This window comes from Schistocerca cancellata, chromosome 9, assembly GCF_023864275.1.
Source record: "Schistocerca cancellata isolate TAMUIC-IGC-003103 chromosome 9, iqSchCanc2.1, whole genome shotgun sequence".
Taxonomy (NCBI): domain Eukaryota; kingdom Metazoa; phylum Arthropoda; class Insecta; order Orthoptera; family Acrididae; genus Schistocerca; species Schistocerca cancellata.
Window position 1 is genome coordinate 507,772,606 of NC_064634.1, and position 23,874 is coordinate 507,796,479.

General features: G+C 46.8%; 1 long non-coding RNA gene across 1 annotated transcript in view; it reads right to left on the reverse strand.

Annotated features, from left to right (window-relative positions):
• LOC126100997 (uncharacterized) overlaps window positions 1-23,874 on the reverse strand; it is a 572,422-nt gene that overhangs the window by 323,440 nt on the left and 225,108 nt on the right. Inside the window, exon 2 of the long non-coding RNA XR_007522242.1 lies at window positions 21,369-21,439. This is a non-coding gene — a long non-coding RNA (uncharacterized LOC126100997). The remainder of the gene's footprint in view (window positions 1-21,368; window positions 21,440-23,874) is intronic.

Consider the following 23,874-nt stretch of genomic DNA (forward strand, 5'->3'; position numbering starts at 1 on the left):
CAAAGCATACCACAGCAGTCGTCTTGGAAATACATGTAGTGCGCGCAGTTACGTCACATCGCTACGACGGCTACATTGCTGGAGTTACAGGTTCTCCCTCTGCTTCGCTTGAACGACCCTTATACACTCATACCGAAAAACTGACGACTCTGTAAACTGCTTCAGAGTGTAATCGCAAAACTGGGTCGCCGTAATTTCTGTAAAAGACGCTTAGCGAAGAGTCAGAGACGGAAATCTACTGTCACGGGATGGCGCAGAAAGACATGGTAAGTTCTGTTATTTTATCCTTGACGGTTCTCGGCGAGGAGTTAACTTTTCCTTTATTACCATTAATTAAATTGCTGACCTTGGTTGCCTGCCAAGAAGTACAAAAGCTCAGTTATCGCGGGCAGAGACTCCCAAGAAATGAGGAACAACTCGCAAGCACGCAGAGAAGCGAGTAATAGGCAGCCAAAGCAAGTGCCGTACCGCAGTGGCTAACTCGCAGCTTGGACAGATTTTCGGGAGGACCGAGGTTCATACCCCTGTCAAGTCATTTTGATTTTACTCTCTCCCGGTTTCCTACAATTAACTGAGGCGAAAGCTGACACGGTTCCTTTAAGAAGATAAAGGTCCAATTCGGCAGCAGGGTTTCTGACATTCTCGTTCGGCTATCTAAATTTCGGTTCTCCGATATTTTCCAAAACTGATAGTCGTTGTTGTAGAGACGGTTGATGTTCACGGCATATTTCCCCCACACCCTCGTTCAGTCGCTGCCTGCGGTACATTTACACTGCGCTTATCGTCGACTGGCAGTTATAGCCTAGCTCTCCTTCCTTCATTCCTTTCCTCGGCGTTGACCAATCCCAACTTGACCCTAAAGTGAACAGACAGCCTCTACGTTCTCAGAATTGGATCGTAACTGTCATGACTGATACAAATTATTCACCGATTGTTCCAAAACGTCGTACAGCGCTGTACGAGCAGCATTGTTTGATAAACATACATGGTGATGACAATAATTCTTGCTATCGACAGGAGCGTCGGTATTGCCTGGTGAATGCGTTGCCGCTCATCGATTTATTCTTTACACAGTCGGTTTACAAGCTTGCCGAGTCCTGATACGTACTGACTCGGCGAGTGCCCTACAGTCTCTTACGAACGCAGCCGAAGGAAGTCCATCGGAACCCGATACGCTGCGAAGTCTCAGCACAGCAAAGGATCTGCGTCAACCGGTTAATCTACGACGGATACCAGGTCGTGTCGGTATTAGTGGGGTCGGCCGTGTAGATCAACTGGCGAAAATGGTACAGCACCTGCTTCCCACCGACATAGCTCACACGAGACAAGCAAGCGAATTTTAGTACGTATGGTCGGCAACATCAAAAGCACATGGTACTGGGCGGTTCAGCAATGAATTCCACACCACCCTCGGTTTCTCAGCTTCGTACATCACGAGAAAAGGAACTGTTACTGTTTACAGACAAAGAACAAGTCATAAAACGAACCATTTGTTAAAATTAATCCCCGCTCCGTGTCGCGATTCCTGCCCCAGTGAAGAGGACGTTGTACATATGTTAAGAGAATGTGATAAACATGCAGGAACTATCATCGTCTACAATATTTTAAAAACGATTGTTTTCCCTTAGTGTAGCTCTTACGTCCATAAACACCTCGTTACCACATGTGTTCACCATTTCATCTGTCTTTCTAAAAGAAAATGCTAGAATTTGATATCCGTATTTATACTAACAAAACTTGAAATGCTTCGCAATTGGTAAATAAAAAATGTCGTGTGACTAGGGTCTTCCGTCGGGTAGACGGTTCGCCGGGTGCAAGTCTTTCGATCTGACGCCACTTCAGCGACTTGCGCGTCGATGGCGATGAAATGATGATGATGATGAGAAGAACAGAACACCCAGTCCTTGAGCGGAAAACATCTCCGACCCAGCCGGGTATCGAATCCGGGCCCTTAGGATTGACATTCTGTCGCGCTGACCACTCAGCTACCGGGGCCGGACATAGCTAAATTACTTACGGCAATTGAATATACGTCTCAGTCTTCTGCTCTTCCCACGCTCTCTGCTCATCTCCACATCCCTCTCTACACCTCTTCACCTCTTCCTCCACCCTCTCTCTGTCCTCCTTTCCTCTCTCTACCACCATTTCCCTTCCCATGCTTTCTCTCCCCCTCTCAGATCATCTCCTCTTTCTCTCCCCCCGACTGACCTTCAGCCTTGTTTAGCTAACGAAACCTTGACTGGGAATTGAATTCGCTCAAAATAAATGCGTAAAAAAATGGCTCAAATGGCTCTAAGCACAATGGAACTTAACATCTGAGGTCATCAGTCCACTAAACTTAAAACTACTTAAACCTAACTAACCTAAGGTTCACACACATCCATCATGCCCGAGGTAGGATTCGAACCTGCGACCGTAGAAGCAGCGCGGTTCCGGACTGAAGCACCTAGAACCGCTCGGGCACAGCGGCCGGCGAATGCGTAAATCGGTTGGAATCACTGGTGTACAAGGCGTGGGAGACCTCTGCCGCTGCTGGTTCTGTCAGGATAGTAGCTACGGTGACAGTATTACGCATCGTATTAATCTGCAAACAGGTACAATTACACAGTTTCATAACGATTTACATTCCGTAGTAGTAGTCTAGCAGATAAATACACACTACAAAAACATAACAACGATTATAATACCACGCCACAGATACATACACGAATGAAGAAACAACTTCTAAACATACAGCATTGCTGCATTAGCTGTCGATCATACCTCTCAAAACCACAACATTATATACAAGCGATAAAGGACCTAGCTTACACTTGCGAACAACAGCAGTTAACAGAGATTAAGATAAATATTTAAAAACTTGCCTGCAGATGGTAACGCCCTATGCAGCATTAAGATTATAACACAGCGACAGCGCCGCTATGCCATACGGATGCAAGTACTAGCATGCAATAGAACAAAATTGTAGTTGTTATAATGTTACAACTTTTAACAAAGCGCATTTGGTTTCAGTTACTCTGAAGATGGCGATACTGCCGAAATAGGCCTTCTCCTAATGTAAAACGTCTAGCTGTTACTTACAGCAATCTGATACATTACCATCTTTTATTTTATTATATGCCGATAATCCATAAATATAATTTTCCTGTTTTCTTTTAAAACCGACTACAAGGAAGAAAACAAAACAGCGCGTAGTTGTGAGTACAATTTTACTTTAAAATGACGTACAACGATGAAGACTATATATGGGAATAATAATCTGTCAAATGCTCGGCATGCCCTCCTATAGTAACTGAAACTGAGAAAGATGCCGAAACGGCAGGCGTCCGCAACACAGCATAGCGCAGCATTTTCTGTTTCGCAGTCGGCTTTGAAAGAAAAGCTGCACATCGTTGTTTCAGAAAATATACCGTATTTTACGGACTACAAGACGCACTTTCTTGTTCGAAAAACTGCCTCAAAAATTCAGGTGCATCTTATACTCGCAAATAACATAAAAAGTCCAGTGTTTGATTTAAACTTTCCACCAGTCTTAATAACAGCCATATATTCGATACCGCGGGGACCCTATCTCTAACTGGCAACATTGGATTCAACTGGCAGCAGGGGATTCACAAACTTTCTACCACTATCAGGGAGACACCACAAACCCAGAACAGTGTCTAGCCTAAGTTGCTTCATTGCAGTCCACGGGTCCAGTGAACTTGAACTGAAAGCGGTTTGGATTATCGGTAACAGTACAATATTTTTAGCAGCTAGTTTCGTAGTAGAAAAAAATAAATGTATTCATATGATGCGGGCTATAAATTGAAAGTCATAGCATATCTATAAGAACAAGGAAACAGGGAAGCTGAGCGGAATTTCCGCCCACCACCAACAGAAAATTAAAAAACATTCGCGATTGGAGGGCTAGTAAATAGTAAATGAAAACCACGTGGAAGAGTGAATGTGCAAATACAGGACTCAATTGAAATGGATTCAAGGACACCGTCAAAATAGCACTGGAACTATTACAAAAACGATTCAAATACACGCTCGTAAGCTAGCGCGATGTGGAGCTTCACCAGCGCGACGTGGAGCTTCACAGATGTTAAGGATACAGTTGGTTGGCGCAACATGTTTATGAAGCGCCATGGACTTAGCAGGCGAACCAAAATCAAAATACCTCGTAAAATGCCACAATAGTAAGAAGAAAAAATATTCTCATCTCTTCATTATTCAACATGGAAAGAAAACCAGCGTGGAACTAAACCAAATAGCGAATATGGACGAAACTCGTCTGGCATTTGATGTGCCGAGTAAGATAACTGTTGCAATGAGAGGTGCTAAAATTGTAACTATACAAACAAGTGGTCATGAAAACTTGCACCACACTGCTGTCCTTTCATGTTGTGCTGATGGCACTAAACTCAATCTATTTTCGAGCGCAGAACAATGCCAAAACCCTCTGAAATACCGCCAGGTGGTGGTGTTCACATACATGACAAGGGTTGGATGGACGAGGTTGATACGAAATTATGGATTAACAGAGCGCGCGATAGAAGGAAAGGCCCTTTATCGAAGAAGAGTTTTCTTCTTGTGCTACATCAATTTAGCAGTCATTTGATAAATTCTGTGAAAGAGAGATTGAGACGGGGAAATACAGAGCTTGCTGTTATTCCGGGAGGACTTCTTTCAGAACAACTTCTTGATGTCTTCATAAATACACCATTTAAAGAGTATATGAGAGAGGAATGGAACAGAAGGGAGGATGGATGTAACCCAACATGAATTCACGCCAAAGGGAGCTTTAAAATAATATGTAATTAAACAAGTGTGGCAGCGGATAAACAGTCGTGTTCTAGGGTGGAAATTTCAAGAATTTCAAGAAGTGCGGCGTAAGTAACGCTCTCGATGGCGATGAAGACCATCTTATGAATGAAGAGGACAACTGTGACGACGAACAGGAAGAAGAAGAAGAAGAAGAAGAAGAAGAAGAAGAAGAAGTTCACATAACGACTTTCAGGAATTACAAAGGTCAGTTCGGTTTTATAAACCAAGAATTTTTTTAGTCTGGTTTTGGAATCTAGTAACAAAAATGGTAAATATGCCATTTACAAAAAATTGCTTAAAAATTAAGGTGCGTCTTACTGTCCGTAGCGTCTTATAGCCCATAAAATACGGCACGGCCTACGTCTCTCTGAATGTATATTAGAGTATTGTGTAAATCTTTGAAGTTGGTCAAGATCTTCCCGAGATTCTTACAACAACCTTTCCCTATTATACACTACTGGCCATTAAAATTGCTGTACCAAGAAGAAATGCAGATGGTAAACGGGTATTCATCGGACAAACATATTATACTAGAACTCACATGTGATTACATTTTCACGCAATTTGGGTGCATAGATCCAGAGAAATCAGTGCCCAGAACCACCACCATTGGCCGTAATAACGGCCTTGATACGCCTGGGAATTGAGTCAAACAGACCTTGGATGGTGTGTACAGGTACAGCTGCCCATGCATCTTCAAAACGATACCACAGTTTATTAAGAGTAGTGACTGGCGTCTTGTGACGAGCCAGTTGCTCGGCCACCATTTACCAGACGTTTTCAATTGGTGAGAGATCTGGAGAATGTGCTGGCCAGGACAGCAGTCGAACATTTTCTGTATCCAGAAAGGCCCGTACAGCACCTGCAACATGTGGTCGTGCATTATCCTGCTGAAATGTTGAAATGTAGGGTTTCACAGGGATCGAATGAAGGGTTCAGCCACGGGTCGTAACACATCTGAAATGTAACGTCCACTGTTCAAAGTGCCGTCAATGCGAACAAGAGGTGACCGAGACGTGTAACCAATGGCACCCCATACCATCATGCCGGGTGACACGCCAGTATTACGTTGTTGCCAAACACGGATGCGACCATCATGATGCTGTAAACAGAACCTGGATTCATCCGAAAAAATGACGTTTTGCCATTCGTGCACCTAGGTTCTTCGTTGAGTACACCATCGGAGGCGCTCCTGTCTGTGATGCAGCGTCAAGCGTAACCGCAGCCATGGTCTTCGAGCTGATAGTCCATGCTGCTGCAAACGTCGTCGAACTGTTCGTGCAGATGGTTGTTGTCTTGCAAACGTCCTCATCTGTTGATTCAGGGATCGAGACGTGTCTGCACGATTCCTTACAGCCATGCGGATAAGATGCCTGTCATCTCGACTGTTAGTGATACGAGGCCGTTGGGATCCAGCACGGCGTTCCGTATTACCCCCTCTGGACCCACCGATTCCATATTCTGTTAACGGTCATTGGATCTCGATCCACGCGAGCAGCAGTGTCGCGATACGATAAACCGCAATCGCGATAGGCTATAATCCGACCTTTATCAAAGTCGGAAACATGATGATACGCATTTCTCCTCCTTAAACGAGGCATCACAACAACGTTTCACCGGGCAACGTCGGTCAACTGTTGTTTGTGTATGAGAAATCGGTTGGAAACTTTCCTCATGTGAGCACGTTGTAGGTGTCGCCAGCGGCGCCAACCTTGTGTGAATGCTCTGAAAAGCTAATCATTTGCATATCACAGCATCTTCTTCCTGTCGCGTCTGTAGCGCGTCATCTTCGTGGTGTAGCAATTTTAATGGCCAGTAGTGTACATTACGTATATTTATGTACAATAAATATTTAGCCTGTGTCGTGGACAAGTCTGAATTAAATCGGTCGAGGACTTTTTGAGTTTTTTGATAACAACAGAAAATCCTAGGAAGTTCTGGTCTTACGTTAAATCAGTAAGTGGCTCGAAACATCATGTCCAGACACTCCGGGATGATGATGGCATTGAAACAGAGGATGACAAGCGTAAAGCTGAAATACTAAACACCTTTTTCCAAAGCTGTTTCACAGAGGAAGACCGCACTGCAGTTCCTTCTCTAAATCCTCGCACCAACGAAAAAATGGCTGACATTGAAATAAGTGTCCAAGGAATAGAAAAGCAACTGGAATCACTCAACAGAGGAAAGTCCACTGGACCTGACGGGATACCAATTCGATTCTACACAGAGTACGCGAAAGAACTTGCCCCCCTTCTAACAGCCGTGTACCGCAAGTCTCTAGAGGAACGGAAGGTTCCAAATGATTGGAAAAGAGCACAGGTAATCCCAGTCTTCAAGAAGGGTCGTCGAGCAGATGCGCAAAACTATAGACCTATCTCTCTGACGTCGATCTGTTGTAGAATTTTAGAACATGTCTTTTGCTCGAGTATCATGTCGTTTTTGGAAACTCAGAATCTACTATGTAGGAATCAACATGGATTCCGGAAACAGCGATCGTGTGAAACCCAACTCGCTTTATTTGTTCATGAGACCCAGAAAATATTAGACACAGGCTCCCAGGTAGATGCCATTTTCCTTGACTTCCGGAAGGCGTTCGATACAGTTCCGCACTGTCGCCTGATAAACAAAGTAAGAGCCTACGGAATATCAGACCAGCTGTGTGGCTGGATTGAAGAGTTTTTAGCAAACAGAACACAGCATGTTGTTCTCAATGGAGAGACATCTACAGACGTTAAAGTAACCTCTGGCGTGCCACAGGGGAGTGTTATGGGACCATTGCTTTTCACAATATATATAAATGACCTAGTAGATAGTGTCGGAAGTTCCATGCGGCTTTTCGCGGATGATGCTGTAGTATACAGAGAAGTTGCAGCATTAGAAAATTGTAGCGAAATGCAGGAAGATCTGCAGCGGATAGGCACTTGGTGCAGGGAGTGGCAACTGACCCTTAACATAGACAAATGTAATGTATTGCGAATACATAGAAAGAAGGATCCTTTATTGCATGATTATATGATATCGGAACAAACACTGGTAGCAGTTACTTCTGTAAAATATCTGGGAGTATGCGTGCGGAACGATTTGAAGTGGAATGATCATATAAAATTAATTGTTGGTAAGGCGGGTACCAGGTTGAGATTCATTGGGAGAGTCCTTAGAAAATGTAGTCCATCAACAAAGGAGGTGGCTTACAAAACACTCGTTCGACCTATACTTGAGTATTGCTCATCAGTGTGGGATCCGTACCAGATCGGGTTGACGGAGGAGATAGAGAAGATCCAAAGAAGAGCGGCGCGTTTCGTCACAGGGTTATTTGGTAACCGTGATAGCGTTACGGAGATGTTTAACAAACTCAAGTGGCAGACTCTGCAAGAGAGGCGCTCTGCATCGCGGTGTAGCTTGCTCGCCAGGTTTCGAGAGGGTGCGTTTCTGGATGAGGTATCGAATATATTGCTTCCCCCTACTTATACCTCCCGAGGAGATCACGAATGTAAAATTAGAGAGATTAGAGCGCGCACAGAGGCTTTCAGACAGTCGTTCTTCCCGCGAACCATACGCGACTGGAACAGGAAAGGGAGATAATGACAGTGGCGCGTAAAGTGCCCTCCGCCACACACCGTTGGGTGGCTTGCGGAGTATAAATGTAGATGTAGATGTAGATGTAAACAACGACTTGTCTTTTTACAGTAATATAGTCGTAGATACAGATTTCAGATCGAAGTGTAAAAATTTGTAGCTCCTATTCGAATGGTGCAGTCAGACTAATCTCGCAGGTCGTTGCTTATCTTTCCATAATTTGTGTTTTATGTTTTATATTTACTTTATTTTTTTATATTTTGTTATCAAGTGAGATAAAATTCCTGTTACCATGATTATGTGACTTAACTTTATCTGTCTCTGCATGAAATCAATAAAAAAATGACAACTTGTGTTGCATCCCTAATGAACTCGCCGGGATACTACGTTCACCATCTCTTCCTTCCCCACAACAGGCGGCGGTACATGTGCACACAGCACATTAGGGGGAGCGGCCGGAGAACGCGCGGCCGTTTGGCGTCGCAGGCGAACTGCACGAATTGCGTCATCACGGGGCGAGAGCGCCAGCGGACGGCACGGAATATTAATGCGCGGCCGAAAACGTACCACGCCATAAGCGTGGCCGATCAAAGAGAAAAATTAACCGGCGCAGAGCGAAATTTATGGCCCGATCGGAATGAAAGTGGAGCAATAGGCGCAAAAAGCCGCGCCAACTAGGGTAATGCGCGAGACAGCCGATACGTAAAGAAGCTGCAGTTATGAAACACTATAATGAATGCGAACGGCGTGGAACGGCAAAGCAGAATTAGATGACGCAACGGCAGAAACGAGAAACATGGAGCACACCCAAATTCAAGAAACTGTGTAGTCGTTAATAGACGTAAAACGGAACTGCACTTATTTTCGCAACGAAAGGTCTCGTCACAAATTTTAGGAGAGTGCACCCACATGCAGTGCAACGAGGTCAGAGCAGTTACGTGGAACTGAGCTGCAGATCTCATTATTGTACTCTTCCAAGAGCGACGGCTCGTAATTTAATGTCCCGAGCAAGAACTGACGGCGAGATCGACAAAGCGTTGCAACAAGAAAGCTCGGCGGTATCTGCAAAACCGCAATGCCGAGGTTGCTTCCCTGCGTGACCGTGGACAGTGGCCTGTGTTGAGTGAAGCGAGACATTTTCATGGAACTGAGTTGCAGCTGTCGAGCATTTCGGTGGTGAACATCTAAAAGGAGATCTATCGATCGCCAGTGGGCAGTAAAACTAGGCCGTTGACTCTGAAGTGACGTCAATGCATAATTAAAAGAATGCACCTTATGTCTTGTCATGCGTACTGGGCCTCAATTTGTTATGGAGCAATTACACTGGACTGAGGTAGATTCACATTCACATACAGCATGTATCGTTTACCTGTTTCTCTACTGTAATTGTAGGTTTTGAACAATTATGGCACAGCAGACTTCAGCTGCTAGCTGATTATCGTGTTTATTAACCACTGTGCCCACTAATATTTAGTGTTCATTTCGTCCGAGAAAAACCGTGTTGTGGGCAGATACTCAACATAATTCTGCATATACGTAAAGAACAAATGCGACAGAGGGCAGTGATACAGTAAATCATAACAAACTCTTGAGGAATATTTATACACTCACCAAGGAATGCAGTTTAACGCATATCATCCAAAGTCTACACAAAACAGGCAGTTCTTTTTCATCCTGAACAACAAGTAAAGACGAAGGTGAATTCAGAACAACGGTCTTCCTCAAGGCAGTGTGTTGGCGCCTCTGGTGTATAATACACTCCTGGAAATGGAAAAAAGAACACATTGACACCGGTGTGTCAGACCCACCATACTTGCTCCGGACACTGCGAGAGGGCTGTACAAGCAATGATCACACGATTGGCACAGCGGACACACCAGGAACCGCGGTGTTGGCCGTCGAATGGCGCTAGCTGCGCAGCATTTGTGCACCGCCGCCGTCAGTGTCAGCCAGTTTGCCGTGGCATACGGAGCTCCATCGCAGTCTTTAACACTGGTAGCATGCCATGACAGCGTGGACGTGAACCGTATGTGCAGTTGACGGACTTTGAGCGAGGGCGTATAGTGGGCATGCGGGAGGCCGGGTGGACGTACCGCCGAATTGCTCAGCACGTGGGGCGTGAGGTCTCCACAGTACATCGATGTTGTCGCCAGTGGTCGGCGGAAGGTGCACGTGCCCGTCGACCTGGGACCGGACCGCAGCGACGCACGGATGCACGCCAAGACCGTAGGATCCTACGCAATGCCGTAGGGGACCGCACCGCCACTTCCCAGCAAATTAGGGACACTGTTGCTCCTGGGGTATCGGCGAGGACCATTCGCAACCGTCTCCATGAAGCTGGGCTACGGTCCCGCACACCGTTAGGCCGTCTTCCGCTCACGCCCCAACATCGTGCAGCCCGCCTCCAGTGGTGTCGCGACAGGCGTGAATGGAGGGACGAATGGAGACGTGTCGTCTTCAGCGATGAGAGTCGCTTCTGCCTTGGTGCCAATGATGGTCGTATGCGTGTTTGGCGCCGTGCAGGTGAGCGCCACAATCAGGACTGCATACGACCGAGGCACACAGGGCCAACACCCGTCATCATGGTGTGGGGAGCGATCTCCTGCACTGGCCGTACACCACTGGTGATCGTCGAGGGGACACTGAATAGTGCACGGTACATCCAAACCGTCATCGAACCCATCGTTCTACCATTCCTAGACCGGCAAGGGAACTTGCTGTTCCAACAGGACAATGCACGTCCGCATGTATCCCGTGCCACCCAACGTGCTATAGAAGGTGTAAGTCAACTACCCTGGCCAGCAAGATCTCCGGATCTGTCCCCCATTGAGCATGTTTGGGACTGGATGAAGCGTCGTCTCACGCGGTCTGCACGTCCAGCACGAACGCTGGTCCAACTGAGGCGCCAGGTGGAAATGGCATGGCAAGCCGTTCCACAGGACTACATCCAGCATCTCTACGATCGTCTCCATGGGAGAATAGCAGCCTGCATTGCTGCGAAAGGTGGATATACACTGTACTAGTGCCGACATTGTGCATGCTCTGTTGCCTGTGTCTATGTGCCTGTGGTTCTGTCAGTGTGATCATGTGATGTATCTGACCCCAGGAATGTGTCAATAAAGTTTCCCCTTCCTGGGACAATGAATTCACGGTGTTCTTATTTCAATTTACAGGAGTGTATCTAGACCGATGACGAATCTGTCGGAACCGACACAAGATCTTTCCTTTGTGCCGACGACACAGCTGTTGCATCCCAAGAAGAACGGGTGAGGAGATACAAATGGAACTGACTGCATCCCTCCAAGATCTGGCAGAAACCATTCGAAAAGACAGGTCTGTACGTTTCACTTGAGAAGTAGACAAGCTGTGAAAAAATTGAAGGAACGTGGTGGGGCAAGCAACTACAATACTGGTATACAACTATATACCTCGGAATTAATCGCGACCGCACACTGATTTTCAAAGACCATTGCATGAAGCTGAAATTCTGCGACCGAAATAACAATACACGCGCGATCACTAACGGCGCATCGTCAGCTCAACCAAATGTCCTACGCACGTCTGCTCTGTCCCTATGTTTCTCTCCGGCAGAGTACGCTGCACCAGTCTGTCAGAACTCCGGACACGTTGATACCGCATTGTAACTGCTTGCCGCGAGCAACTCCAGTTGACAAAACCTATCATCTCCCCCGGATATCAGACGAAGAACAGCGGCAAAGGTTAGGAAGAAAAAACACGAAAATGATTCCAGGCGCCCTATGTCTGGAAGCGATACATTACGTCCTAGACTACAGTCAAGGAAGAGCGAACTTTCTTCGAACTACTAAAGCAATTACATCTCACCTTCTGCTTGCCGGATAGAACAGAGGCGAAACAAGGCAACTACAAGTAATAGCCAAAACCAAAAGGAAGAGCCCGCTGCCGGATTCCAACCACCCTACCAGACATGGAAGACGCTGAACAGACTGCGAAGTACTGTGACCTTGTGCAAACCAAACTTGAGGCGCTGGGGCTCATTACTGGAGACGCAACCCGCTTCAAGATGATGAACATCTCTCGGTCTGCCAGAAGTTGCCTGAAGCGTGCACGCTTGATCACCTGGTTAGCTGGATCACCTGGTTTTAGCAAATGTTCAAACAACCAAGACAGCCAATTACTGGGCTTTCAAATCTGTTTCACATTTACAACGTCTTGCGTATACATACTGAAATGCCAAAGAAACTGGTATATTCATGCCTATTCAAATACAGAGATATGTAAACAGGCAGAATATGGCGCTGCCGAACGCCCATATAAAACAAGTGTCTGGCGCAGTTGTTAGATCGGCTACTGCTGCTACAGTGCCAGGTTATCAACATTTAAGTGAGACTGAACATGGTAAAAAATTCAGCGTACGAGCGATAGGACACAGCATCTCTGAAGTAGAGCTGAAGTGGGGATTTTCCCGTACAACCATAATACGAGTATACCGTGAATATCAGGAATCCGGTAAAACTTCAGATCTCTGACATCGCCGTGGCCGGAAAAAGATCCTGCAAGAACGCGACCAGGCAACGGCCTTGCCGCAGTGAATACACCGGTTCCCGTGAGATCAACGAAGTTAAGCGCTGTCGGGCGTGGTCGGCACTTGGATGGGTCACCATCCAGGCCGCCATGAGCTGTTGCCATTTTTCGGGGTGTACTCAGCCTCGTGATGCGAACTGAGGAGCTACTCGACCGTATAGCAGCGGCTTCGGTCAGGAATACCATCATAACGGCCGGGAGAGCCGTGTGCTGACCACGCGCCCCTCCTATCCGCGTCCTCCTCTGCGGATGACGCGGCGGTCGGATGGTCCCGATGGGCCACTTGTGGCCTGCAGACGGAGTGGTTTAAGAACACCAGCGACGACTCGAGAGAATCGTTCAATGTGGCAGAAGTGCAAACCTTCGATTTCAGTGCTGGGCCAACAACAAGTGTCAGCGTGCGAACCATTCAACGAAACGTCGTGGATATTGGCTTTCGGAGACGAAGGTCTACTACTGTACCCTTGATGACTGCACGACACAAAGCTTTACAACTCGCTTGGGACCGTCAACACCGACATTGGGCTGTTGATGATTGGAAACATGTTGCCTGGTCGGACAAGTCCCGTTTCAAATTGTATCGAGCGGATGGACGTGTAGGGATATGGAGACAACCTCATGAATGCATGTACTCTACGTGTCAGCAGGCGACCAAGCTGGTGGAGACTCTGCAATGGTGCGTCGTGTGTGCAGTTGGAATGATATGTGACCCCTGACACGTCTAGATATGACTCTGACAGGTGACACATACGTAAGCATCCTATCTGATCACCTGCGTCCATTCATGTCCATTGTGCATTCCGACGGACTTGGGCAATTCCAGCGGAACAATGCAACACCCCACACGTCCAGAATTGCTACAGAGTGGCTCCAGGAATAATCATCTGAGTTTAAATACTTCCACTGGCCACCAAACTCCCCATCATTGTTGAGCATATCTGGGATGTCTTACAACGCGCTATTCAGAAGAGAACTCCACTGCCATAATAATATGTTACTTACTGAAGTCCCCTTGTATTTGTTGTCCTACGAATTACATAGTCACGTTATGTAAGAAAAAAAATCAGTGACTTAGTACGTTTTCAGTAACATCCACAAAACAGTATAGTTATTTGAGACTTATGTCGCAGCTAACACAAAGAGACATTATGCGTGCCAAAACCGCTGCTAGAAAATTAAAATGTCGCGAGGCGAGAGCAAACGAATCGCAGTGAACGCGGAACCGTCCAGTATCGCGAGGAGGCAGATAAGTTTATTACGTAATTGCTCTTTGAAGTTGTCACTGCTGTGAAGGACAGAGACTTGAGTGTTGCCAAAGAGGAAAAAAAGTTCGAGAATACGCTGAGAAATTTCTGAACACGCCTAAGACGTTTATTACACACAAGCGGTTCATATAAAGGCTGCAATGTAACTGTACATGTGGCCAAAAGCATCAAACGCAGTATTTTTCGCTACTAGCAATAAGTGGTGACTAAACAAACTCCACTGAAATTACTTGGAGAAGATAAGTAAGAGAATGTGGCGCTATGACTTCAAACAGTCGCTTTACTGGCTTGTATAGCCGCAACGTAATCTTTGGGCGTATCGGTCCTGTCATCATTCTTAAGGTAATGCGAAAAATTTGCTTTGCGTTTTCTGTGATATGTTTGTAGTGCTACATTCATTTTAAAGATAGGATTTTTATTTTACTTACAGCCTGACTATTTAAATCGTTGTTTATTCACATTCGCAGAGGAAATTATTGCTCACGGCAAATGAGAGACTCAGAGGGCCACAGACACGAGTTCCCAGGTAGATGCCGTGTTTCTTGACTTCCGCAATGCGTTTGATACAGTTCCCCACAGTCTTTTAAAGAACAAAGTAAGAGCATATGGACTATCAGACCAATCGTGTGATTGGATTGAAGAGTTCCTAGATAACAGAACGCAGCGCGTCGGTCTCAATGGAGAGAAGTCTTCCGAAGTAAGAGTGATTTCAGGTGTGCCGCAGGGGAGTGTCGTAGGACCGTTGCTATTCACAATACATATAAATGACCTTGTGAATAACATTGGAAGTTCGCTGAGGCTTGTTGCGGATGGTGCTGTAGTATATCGAGAGGTTGTAACAATGGAAAATTTTACCGAAATGCACGAGGATCTGCAACGAATTGACGCATGGTGCAGGGAATGCCAATTCAGTCTCAATGTTGACAAGTGCAAGGTGCTACGAATACATAGAAGGAAAGATTCTTTATCATTTAGCTACAATATAGCAGGTCAGCAACTGGAAGCAGTTAATTCCATAAATTATCTGGGAGTAGGCATTAGGAGTGATTTAAAATGAAATGACCATTTAAAATTGATCGTCGGTAAAGCAGATGCCAGACAGATTCATTGGAAGAATCCTAAGGAAATGCAATCCGAAACCAAAGGAAGTAGGTTACAGAACGCTTGTTCGCCCACTGCTTGCATACTGCTCAGCAGTGTGGGATCCGTACCGGATAGGGATGATACGAGAGATAGAGAAGATACAACGGAGAGCAGCGCGCTTCGTTACAGGATCATTTAGTAATCGCGAATGCGTTACGGAGATGATAGACAAAACTTCCGTGGCAACTCTGCAAGAGAGACGCTCAGTAGTTCGGTACGGGCTTTCGTTGAAGTTGCGAGAACACACTTTCACCGAGGAGTCAAGCAGTATATTGCTCCCTCCCACGTATATCTCGCGAAGAGACCATGAGGATAAAATCAGAGAGATTAGAGACCACACAGAGGCATACAGACAACCTTTCTTTCCAGGAACAGTACGAGACTGGAATAGAAGGGAGAACCGATAGAGGTGCTCAAGGTACCCTCCGCCGCAGACCGTCAGGTGGCTTGCGGAGTATGGATGTGGATGTAGATGTAGACTGTACAGAGAGTCATGTTTCCCTCACTGTTTGCGAGTGGAACATGAAAGTAAATGTCTAGTACTTGTACAAGGTACCGTCAGCCACGCATTACTTCGTTCGATGAACCCTCTGCCAGGCACTTAAGTGCGAATTGCAGAGTAACCATGCAGATGTAGATCATACGGTGGCTTGCGGAGCATGTGTGTACGAGCGCGTGCTGAAAAGTCAGATATCCGAATTTTTTAGGTGAAAACTCTTAAACCTTTTCAAATGAAACAAACCTTACTAACATCCCACATTTTTATTCTTCGTGTCGTACGCAACCATTCGGAGTTCTCTAGAGGCAAAGGTCGCTACTAGAGTAAGCAAAGTAATGTGTATGATATATAATACAGCAACCGATGTTGAGAGCAGTATAAAAAGTTAGGGGGTATCACTTTCCAGCACGCTCTCGTAGATGTAGACATAAAATAAAAGGAACTTTATCTTGTATATTTCTATTATTCCCCAAAACGCCGAGAAAACTATAATAAATGGCTAACATCTAAGTATTTTTGGTGTACGTAAATGCTGCACCACATCAGACTCAGTTTACTCGCTATTAGAAGCATAGCGGAGTAGCAATGGTACTCACTTTAGCCACTTACTAATTAACAGGACAGAAGTGCTGTTTCATTATCACTTGTCAAGACCGCTGTCGTGTTGTAATGGTCCAATTACATTAATGTGACCACCGCCCATATTCGACGTTAGTCTCCGGGTACCACTCACAGACGGCAGGTGGCAACAGTAGCAGTGGAGGGGAAAATAAAGCATGTCGGGAGGGATGCGGAGAACAGTGCACGTCGCTGTAGTAACGCGGAAACGGAACGAGTTTTCTTACATCAAAAAGTGAATGGGTACAGTTTTTCGGGCCAAGAGTGGAAGCATTACCGAAACGGCTAAGTTTGCGACCTGTTCGCGTGCCGCAGTCGTTAAAGTACACCGCGCAAGGCACAATGGCGTTACCCGAAAGTGACAACTGTGGTGCACCGAAGGCGACACGGGTGAACGACGGTTGCAGAGCTTTGTACGGGCGAGTGGGCGTGCAGTTGTTGAGCAGCTGACCGTCCAGACGAACCGAGGGGCTACCGACAGCGTGTCATCAACGTCTCTCCAGCGAACGTTGCTGCGCAGTAGGCGCCTGGGTCACGCACCCACGCCGACTGCTGTTCGTTGGCGAAAAAGGCTGGAGTTCGCACGCCAGTACTGCAACTCGATGTCCGTGGAATGGTGACACGTGGCCATTTAAGATGAATCACGTTTTAGGCTCCATCGCACGTACGGGCGTCGGCACGTAGGGCCGTGCAACAGCCACGGGAAGGGACCAGGGCGGAGTAGGGAGCATTATCGTCTGGGGGAATCTTTTCGTGGTGTTCCCTCGATGCACTCCACACAATATATTATAGGAGTTCTTCCAGTCCATATGTGGCATAACAGCAAACCAGTGCTTAGCAGTATTGGTTAAAAACAGTCGTGGTTGCAATTTTATTTTTTTTTTTTATTTTTCAACGACGCGTTTCGCCTCATTTAGGCATCTTCAGGTTATCTTTTCTTGGTGGACGCGAGAGGCACCAAGATCTGCATAACGCGTTCCCGTTAACAGCAGCGAATAACAGTAAGACAATCTTCTTACTGTTACTCGCTGCTGTTAACGGGAACGCGTTATGCAGATCTTGGTGCCCCTCGCGTCCATCTAGAAAAGATAACCTGAAGATGCCTAAATAAGGCGAAACGCGTCGTTGTAAAATAAAAAAAAATAAAATTGCAACCAAGACTGTTTTTAATCAGTACAATATATTATCCTTGCCGATCATGTCCAGCCCCACACGCAGTTTCTGTTTTCCTCAGCACAATGGCCTCTACCAGCAGGACAATGCAACGTGTTATAAAGCTCGCAGTGCATTTGCGTGGTTCGAAGAACACCAGGATGGGTTTATTGTACTCTCCGGGCCACCACTCTCTTTGGTTTGAAACAGATTCAAGAACCTGGGGAACAGCTCCACTGGCCTGTTCGCCCCATGGGTTCTTAACCGAGACACGTTTTTCAGAAGCGATATCAGAAAACACATTCGTTTAAATAAAAAAAAAAAGACTTCTTTATTCGATCGGCATTGATGCAAACCACGCATGATCGTAAAGTGTCTGATCATTCTCTCCTCGCCACGAATCAATAACGCGGAGAAAAGTACACGGACAGGATTTGGATCTGCACCAGCTGTGTGGTACCTGCGAACCTTTGCCGCTGCGCTTCCTTTGTCGAAACATGAGTACCATAGTGGTTATGGCAGGCAGGGCGCACGTGGGTGCATTTTGTTACTGGAGTGTCGAACCTCCAGCGGAACATACCTTTTACAATTGGAAGAGATTATGTGTTCTTTTACAGGATATTACTCTACAAGTTACATTCGTACAATTTAAAAGCCCGAAAGTTACTACTGTTGTTTCGAAACTAATTCACACATCGCGAAGGGGCACGTTTACGCATTGTTTTGCACCGCCATCGTAACTGACACCTCACTGAGTGAAACTTTAAGACAACAGCAGTTGGAAACCCATTCTAAAAAAACTCAAGTCCAAAGAACTAATTCTGTAAGAGCAAGGGCTGATAAGTGGAAGAAACTGCTGAAAGCAAGAACAAGGAAAAATGTGAATAGGCTTATTTCTGATATCATTAGTGTTATGTAAAAATAGCACTTTTCCACATGGCAAGACTCTGCGCTCCCTTGTCTCTCCAGGTGTAATTTGCGCTTCCCTTTATGTCTGTCGTGTATCGCCTTGTATCTCCTCGTTCCCCTGGGTCTCCCTCCAAAGCTTCTGTTGCCAAGTACTCAACTAATGTTCCACCCGCGACTTTCTTTCTCTTACTGCCTCTATCTATCTCATGAAGAGGATGAAAATTACCTTCGTATTTACTACTTGAAACGATACAAGCAATCAAGAAGAATTCAATAATGTGTACAGTGTCTTAGATGTAAAAGGTGGCCGCACAAGGATTGTGACATAGGAAAAATATTTTTTGTGTGCGTAGCTTTCATTTTGAGCAATGACGATGAACAACCCTTTAAATGACATTCAAACTTCTATGTAGACCATACTATGCTAAAAAAGTCAATGAAAAATTTGTTTACTGAGAGTAAAATTTTTGTGTTTTACCATGTTCAGTGACAACCAATAAAACATATTTTGAAAATTTCAGTGTTGTGTTTTGTTTACTCGTTATCGTGTTCTACGACACGCGTAAACGTGTTGCCGTACGTGCGTTGTACCAGGAAACGTTTATGCACGGGAATGGAGCCTAAATTGAAAGTATTTTGCACTCTTAAACGCAGAGTTGAGTCAGAATCATATATACCGAAAAAAATGGCTCTGAGCACTATGGGACTTAACTACTGTGGTCATCAGTCCCCTAGAACTTAGAACTACTTAAACCTAACTAACCTAAGGACATCACGCACATCCATGCCCGAGGCAGGATTCGAACCTGCGACCGTAGCGGTCACGCGGTTCCAGACTGTAGCGCCTATAACCGCACGGCCACTCCGGCCGGCCATATATACCGAGTTTACTCTAATAACCTCGTTAATAAGCCTAAACAATTCTAAGCACGATTAATCTAATTTGAAAATTTAAAAAATTCCGCAAAATAATCCGCGTAAATGTGGTCCGGTCTCCCCCGCGCAGACAACCTAGACGTCGGTTTCCTCTAAAACTAGGGACTGTAGTAAGGAAAGCCGATAGGCAGGTACTCAGGAAAGGGCCATTTACAATGTACCTAAGACTCACCAAGATCCGGGATTAACACGTCTGACGGTCCCCTTCTTTTATCTTGGCGGCTCGCGCATGCCCGTCCAGATGCGGGATATTGCTGCGTTCACAGTTGCACGCGCCAAGAGAAGCAGCGCCATAGTATAGTACAGTTCGCAAACTTACGTTTAGGGGGGAGCGCGCAGTTTATGAACTAAAGCCACCACGGCCGCATTAACCCCTTCGCTGCTACAGAGACGTGCTCCCCGCATTCCGCGATTTTGTCATCACTGCACTGCTCGCCTGTGCAGACACATGGTTTTTCGACTGCTTTGACACACTTTTTCATTCGATTTCACAAAACCTATTTGGCCCAATAATTTGATTTTTACACATCTTCTTGAGTGATACATTCCCCCCCATAAATGGCTTAATTTTGTTTCGATGTTCAGCGCAGTTATTGTGCAGCATTAGATGTGGTAAACCATTGCACGAAATTTTGAAGACTTTGCATAGGTAAAAGTCCATAGCGTATACTTTGCGTATGGTCGATTTTAGTTGCCACTAGAATTTTCAAAAAATTACATTCAAACGAATAAAATTCATGAAGTAAGACACTTCGATAATGTTTTTAAATAAAGAAAATATTAAGCCCCGAACAAGGTTTGAACTCAAAACTTTTCGCTCAGCATCCCAACACCTAAACCATTACACTAACACAGCTCATCGTGTAATAGATCATCCGACGGACTTTACCATACCACGCAAAATACCGACAAACACTGTTGGTGCCCGCATCTCGTGGTCGTGCGGTAGCGTTCTCGCTTCCCACGCCCGGGTTCCCGGGTTCGATTCCCGGCGGGGTCAGGGATTTTCTCTGCCTCGTGATGGCTGGGTGTTGTGTGCTGTCCTTAGGTTAGTTAGGTTTAAGTAGTTCTAAGTTCTAGGGGACTTATGACCACAGCAGTTGAGTCCCATAGTGCTCAGAGCCATTTTTGAAACACTGTTGGTATGACTATGAATTACTCACGTTTCGTCGAAGTACAAAGGAAATAAACAATTACTGCTGATCTTTATTGCGAAAAAGCGGTTAGAATGATACAAACACCTTTCCTTGCTACCTCCTGAATTAGGAGGCTTATTGCTTGTTTGGTTTAGTTAATTAATTAATTAAGTAATAGAATATGAAGCAATTGGTATAAAGAATGTTTTTTCCAAACTTTCTATAAAAGAAAGTCTGCTATCAAGACATTGCTTTTGTCCAATTACTTTATTTATGACTGAACGTTTCTAAAACAAGACACTCGTCCGTGCTCTGCACTGCAGTCAAAGCTCTGGCAACGTCGTTCTCTCTTCATTGGCTAACTGTGTTTTGTGACGTCAGGTGCGCAGAACGAACCTAAACTCGGCCGCCGTCGTAAATGACGCACACTTTAGCATACTCCCCTCTGGCCGGTAGCTTCTGAACCGAGGGCTGGGAGGAAGATGCATCACGGACCAACCAGTGGTGTGGGCGTGTGCGCTAGTACATTGGTGTGCAGGGGAGGCAGGGGGAGGGGACGGGCTCCGGATTTAGCGCGTCATCAATAACGCGGCGTCGCGGACACGCCGAGAGCTCGAGGCCCGCAATAAATCACAACCCGCGGCCGGCGCCGCAAAAAGCCCAGATTGGAAATTCCCGCGGCGGGCGGCGTGCAGCCGTGTGACCGCGCATCCTCACCGCCGAAGCCCTCCGCTCTGCCGTACTGTCCGGCGTACTCACGTTTCAGTGGAGCCGCAGGTGCGCTTCCATGGGTGTGTCGGCAGCAGCGGTGTCCTCCTCTCGTGCTCCGCCTGCAACACAACAACAAGGCATCGCTCAGTACACGCCACTGCACACAGTCTGTGTTAACGTTCTGGACCAGCACCACGCGAAGGCTGCTCCGCGGAGCCTTGGAACTGCGCAAGCCTTCTGAGACGGCTCCGCCAGAATAAACTGAAACGCCATAGAAACTGCTATAGGCAGGCACATTCAAATACATGAAAAGGCAGACTACGGCGCTGCGGTCCGCAACACCTATATAAGACAACAAGTGTCTGTCACGGTTGTTACTGAATTCGACACCCCGATCACCACTCAAGATGTCATAGCTACACTACGCACAAAACGCAACACCGCTCCCAATCACGACCGTGTTACCTACCGTCACCTCCGTGAAGCTCCTGCATCCTTCCTCTCCACGCTGGCCAGGCTCTATAATGTGGTCTAGTCCACCGGCTTCTACCCCAACCTGTGGAAAACCTCCCGAATCCTGATGGTCCTCAAACCCGACAAACCGCCATCTGCTGTCTCCTCCTACCATCCCATCAGCCTTACCTTGGTCTTCAGCAAGGTCCTGGAATCCATCCTCACCCGACACATCCACCAGCACCTCCACCACCACCGCCTCCTACCCTCTACCCAATGTGGCTTTCGGCCATCGTTCTCTACCGATGACCTTCTCCTTCACCTCACTCACCTCCTCTCCAAACAAACTCCCGTCGCTCCGCCATCTTCCTCTCTCTCGCCTACGTATGGGATTCTGGTCTCCTCTCCAAATTCCAAACCTTCACCTTTCCTATTAACTACGTCCATCTGTTCGCCCTTTCTCACCATCCTTCCTATGTCGCCATCCATACCACTGATTCCTATACCTTCCACCCCTCCGCCGGTGTGCCCCAAGGTTCCGTCCTCTCCCCTCTTCTCTACCTTCTGTACACGGCGTACATGCCAGCGCCTTCACCCCTCTTACACCTTCTCCAATACGCCGATGACACTGCCTTCCTTGCCCTCGCCCCCACCCTGCAACCCTCCCTGCCCCTTCTCCAATCCCATCTTGACTGGTTCACCACTTGGTTTAACCAGTGGCTGTTCAATGTGAATCCTTCCAAAACCTAGGCGATCATTGTAGACAAAACCACCCCTTCCTTCCACCTCCTTGATCTTTATTCACCATCTACGGCCGTCCTATCGCCCTCACCCCCACCCTCAAGTACCTTGGCGTCACCCTCGACAGTCGCCTCTCCTGGACCCCCCATCTCCGGATAATCCAAGCCAAGGCACGCTCCCGACTCCGCCTCCTCAATCTCCTTTCTGGCCACACATTGGGTCTCGACCCCTCCACAATCCTCCACCCCTACAAATCCTTCATCTGCCCCATCCTCTGTTATGCCAATGCCGCCTGGATCTCTGCCCCTCCTACCTTCTACATTTCCCTTCAAATCATGGAATGCCATGCGCTCCGCCTCTCCTATCGCCTCCGCCTCCCTTCGCCCACGCGGATCCGCTACTACTTAATTCCTTTCCCATACCTCCTCCTCTTTCTCGAATGGATACGGATCCTTTACACCTCCCGTAAACTTGATCCCCCCCTCACCCGCTTGTCTCTCCCATCATTTCCCACCCCCAAATGCTGCCGTGCCTGTACACCTGCATCCCACCCGCTCTCCATCTTACCACACTCCATACCCTTGCCCAAGGTGTCTTCCGCCAACTCCCCCTGCCCCCTCCCTGATGAAGCCCTCGTCCCCTCCATGTACCCCTCCTACCAGTTTTGATTCTCCCCTTCCTCCTCCTGTGTTCGTCCTCCAGGGCACCCTCTTTCCCTTCTCTCCCTCCTCCCCCCTCCCCTCCCCAGGCTTCCACACACACCCCTACCCTCTTCCCTCCCCCTCCCTTCTTCTCTCCCACTGGCTCCACCTCCCTTCTTCCCGCCCTCTCCCTCTCCCTTCCAGGTGGACGCAGCCCCCCCCCCCCCCCCCCAGTTCGTGTGTTTGTGAGTGCTTCGCCGATGATCGTCACCAGTGTTTCCGATCGTCAGTGTTTCTCCGTTGTGTGCTACAGTGTTTTCATCAGTGTTCTCCAATGTCGCGTCTCCAACTGGATGTCTTCGTCTGTTCACGTGGTGACACCCTTTATGTACAGTGCCTTCCGTCGAACGACTTCTAATATATTGTGAATATCTTCATCATGTATTACCATGCTCTTTATATGTTTATCTGTCCTCTACGTCTATCTGTTGTGTCTCTTCGCTGAAGAGCGGCGTACGTAGGCCGCTGTCGGCCGGCCTCATCGAGGAATGAAGTAACAATAAAGGGAAAAAAATGCCACGGTTGTCAGATAGGTTACTGCTGCTAGAAGGGAAAGTTATCAAGATTTAAGTGAGTTTGAACGTGGTATCTCCGAGGTAGCGATAAAGTGAGTATTTTCGCGTAAGACCATTTCATGTGCGTACCGTGAATATCAGGAA